At 39.4% G+C, this 4,051-nt stretch overlaps 1 non-coding gene across 1 annotated transcript; it reads right to left on the reverse strand.

Annotated features, from left to right (window-relative positions):
- Window positions 1–368: 368 nt before the first annotated feature.
- LOC116132499 lies at window positions 369–476 on the reverse strand. Its single transcript, XR_004128426.1, has one exon. It is a non-coding gene; the product is annotated as a small nucleolar RNA R71 (small nucleolar RNA).
- Between the last annotated feature and the right edge of the window lie 3,575 nt (window positions 477–4,051).

Consider the following 4,051-nt stretch of genomic DNA (forward strand, 5'->3'; position numbering starts at 1 on the left):
ATAGCAAAAATTAACTCTCCTAAAACCCTAGCCGTTGCCAATCCTAGAGAGAGAAATTCTCTCTCTAAATTATGTCACCTCCCTTAAGCCTTCCGATTGATCTAGCAATCGATCCTAGGGTGATCCCAAGCCTACCTTCGTGTGGATACCAATGAACTCAATCCTACATTGGATTGATAACGACTAGTTTGAAAGATCCAAAGGAGGAGCCGCCAACGGAGGTAAATCACATAACCTTGTGTGGGTTAAATTTTATATGTTTATTATTCAATCTAAATTGTGATCTTGAGTAAGGGGATCATGCCATGGCAAGAATTTTTTTTATTGTTATTCCATGCTTGCCACGACATGGTTCCTACACGAGCCACACTTTTTATGAAAGAAATTTATGGGATTTGGCAATACAATGGGGAAAACTTATATGAATATTGGGAAAGGTTCAAGAAATTGTGTGCTAGCTGTCCGCAACATCAAATAATTGAGCAATTACTTCTCCAATATTTTTATGAGGGATTGATGCCGATGGAGAGGAGTATGCATAGATGCAGCAAGTGGAGCGTTAGTTGATAAAACTCCTGCTAAAGCAAGGAATTTAATTGCAACCATGGCAGCAAACTCTCAAATATTTGGTACTCGATCTGATCCACCACCAAGAAAGGTAAATGAAGTGGGGATATCCAATAATCTTGAGCAACAATTGAGTAATTTGACTGCACTTATGCAACAAATTGCAATTGGACAAGTGAAGACATGTGGAATTTGTTCCAATGTGGGACATCCTACCGATATATGTCCTACCCTTCAAGAGCCAAATTCGGAACAAGCAAATGTCGTGGGAGGATACCAAGGACAACAAGGGCAAATGTATGATTCATTTTCTAATACCTATAACTTGGGATGGAAGGATCATCCTAATCTTAGCTATGAAGAAAATCAACAAGATGCTATCCCTAATAATCCACCTGGTTTGCCTTATCCACAAGCTCAAAAACCGTACTAAGCAAGACTCCAAAATGTTTCCCAACCTCAAGGTAAGCCTTTGGAGGACTTGGTAAACTCATTAGCAACAATCTCTCTTCAATTCCAGCAAGAGAATCTCAAGTTCCAACAAGAAACGAAAGCGGCAATTCAAGATACAAAAATGTCAATCAAGAATTTGGAAAGCCAAGTTAGTCAATTGGCTACACCGTTGGAAGATTAGAGGAGCAAGGATCCAGAAAGCTTCCTTCCCAACCTTTAGTTAACCCCTGGGGAGAATGCTAGTGCCATTACTTTGAGAAGTGGAAGACAACTTGAGGAGGCTCACAAGAAGCCAAGTGATGAGAAAGAAGTTGGAGATGAGTTACTTCAAGGTGGTACAAAGCAATCCAAAAGCATAGAAAATTTGCCAACCAATTCTATAAATGCAAAACATCCACCTAAAGTACATTTTAAAGTTCCTATTAATACTTACGAACCTCCTTTGCCTTTTCCTAGTAGGTTTGCCACCTCAAAGAAGAAGGAACATGAGCAAGAAATCTTGGAAACTTTTAGAAAAGTACACGTAAACATTACTTTGTTGGATGCGATAAAGCAAGTGTCGCGTTATGCGAAATTTCTTAAAAAGTTGTACACTAACAAGAGGAAACTTAAGGGAAACAAGGTGGTGAGTGTGGGAGAAAATGTCTCAGTGGTTTTGCAAAGGAAACTTCCACAAAAGTGCAAAGATCTAGGTAGTTTCACCATACCATGCATCATAGGCAACACAAGTTTGAAAAGGTAATGTTAGACTTAGGTGCTTCTATTAATGTCATGCCTTATTCGATTTATCTTGATTTAAATCTTGGTGCTCTTAAAGAGATCGACATAGTTATTCAACTCGCCGATCTATCTAATGCCTATCCAAAGGGAGATTTGAAAGATGTTTTGGTACAGGTAAATGAGCTTATTTTTCTGGTGGATTTCTATGTGCTTGACATGAAAGATGAAACAACCACGAAAACCATGCCATTGTTTTTGGGGAGACCATTCATGAAGACAGCTTGTACAAAAATTAACGTGCATAGTGGGACGTTGACAATGGAGTTTGATGTGGAAGTTATTCAATTTAACATCTTTGAAGCAATGAGGTTTCCTAGTGATTATAATGCTTGTTGATATTCTTGACTCTTTAGAGCAACAAATGTTCGAGCTTAAGGGTAAAGATAAATTGGAAGTGGCGATAAGCAATGGGTTGTCAACCGAGGAACTTCGAGGTTTTGACAAAGATGTAGAATTGAGAGAAGAGCTAAACGAAATCATAGCAATGTTGGATGAACTTCCAAAGAAAAATCCAAGGTATGAAATCTCCTACATTTCTCTTCCCATATCTAATGAGAAACTTTTACCTTCCATTGTTCAGGCCCCTACCTTAGAACTCAAGCCTTTACTAAGTCATCTCAAGTATTCATACTTGGGAGAAGGAGACACATTGCTCATGATTGAAGCGCCCAACCTTTCAAGGGTGCAAGAAGAAAAGCTTCTTCGTGTGTTGAGAGAGTACAAAATGTTGATTGGTTGGACGATTATTGACATTAAAGGAATAAGTCCTTCCATGTGCATGTACTGCATATTATTAGAGGAAGGATCTAAGCCTACAAGAGAAGTGCAAAGATGATTGAACCCACTGATGATGGAAGTAGTGAAGAAGGAAATAATCAAGTTATTAGATGTTGGCGTGATCTATCCAATTTCAGATAGCAAATGGGTTAGTCCAATCCAAGTAGTTCCAAAGAAATCTGGCATCACCATAGTGAAGAATAAGGATAATGACTTGGTTCCCACTCAAATTCAAATGGGATGGTGAGTGTGCATCACAAGCTTAACGCCACAATGCGCAAGGATCACTTTTCTCTTCCATTTATTGATCAAATGCTTGAACGTTTAGTGGGTCATTCTCACTATTGTTTTCTTGATGGATTTGCAGGTTATAATCAATTGTGATTGCCCCTACAAATCAAGAGAATATAGCATTCACATGTCCCTTTGGCACTTTTGCCTATTGATGCATGCCATTAGTCCTTTGCAATGTTCTCACTGTTAGAGTAGACCTAGAGCCAATCAATTATTGTAGAATTGACTCCTTGTAATAATGTTCATTAATCAATAAAAGGCATTTTATTCTATATCGCGTAAATCATTATTATTGCAATATATATTGATATATGTCCTTAGAATGGTAGAACCGTGACAAGGGTATCAAGTGTTTCAAATCTTGATAGTGAGAACCCTATGAGCACATAAGGTGGCCATTCTAGAAACGTCTATAGCCCTAGTATTATTCTGAAGTAAGGGCACAGATAATACGGTAAGGCTATCATGGTGTTGAACGACCCTGTCGAAAGGCAGTGACTGATCTCACTTGTCAAGGTTGTTTGGTGACAACTTGGTGCAACACATGAGTGCTTGCTATAGGTGATTTTACCATAGCAAGTTCACTGGACTGACCCACCAGAGGATTCCATATGGATGATAACCCCAGTGTCTATGGAACAAATCCTCTAACGAATGGTGGTGCATGTGATCCTTAGACTTGAGATCACCGGAGCGCCTTGTGCACCGATTGGTGCAGTTTGACACTAGCCTAACGCAGTTCTATTCAGAGCTGTCAATACGTTGGTGATTGGCTGCATCGAGGAGTGTATCAAGACTATGGTGGATAGACAGAGGATTCATCACTCCCGGGTATAGGAGAAGTTATCTCATGGCGCAATTCAGTATATGGCAATAACACTAAAACTGTGGCCACAGTGGGATTGAGTTGTTGCTCTATCCAGATTATAATACAGGTCATTGGTCCAGAAACTGAATACATAATATCGAGAGTAACCGAAGGTTGACACTATTTCTATGCCTTCGTCTCGTCGAGATAACGTATGATGAAAGGATCGAATTGTACGGTAACCATATCGTTGACAGGTAGATACTTTACTGAATCCGAATCTATCAGGTGGCCATGATGCCTTGCTAGGGGCCAATCTTGGTCTGTGTACAGTGAGACTATTAATTGGTGTTAATCGTGATACTATACACT

Source organism: Pistacia vera, unplaced genomic scaffold (assembly GCF_008641045.1).
Source record: "Pistacia vera cultivar Batoury unplaced genomic scaffold, PisVer_v2 Contig100, whole genome shotgun sequence".
Classification (NCBI taxonomy): Eukaryota; Viridiplantae; Streptophyta; class Magnoliopsida; order Sapindales; family Anacardiaceae; genus Pistacia; species Pistacia vera.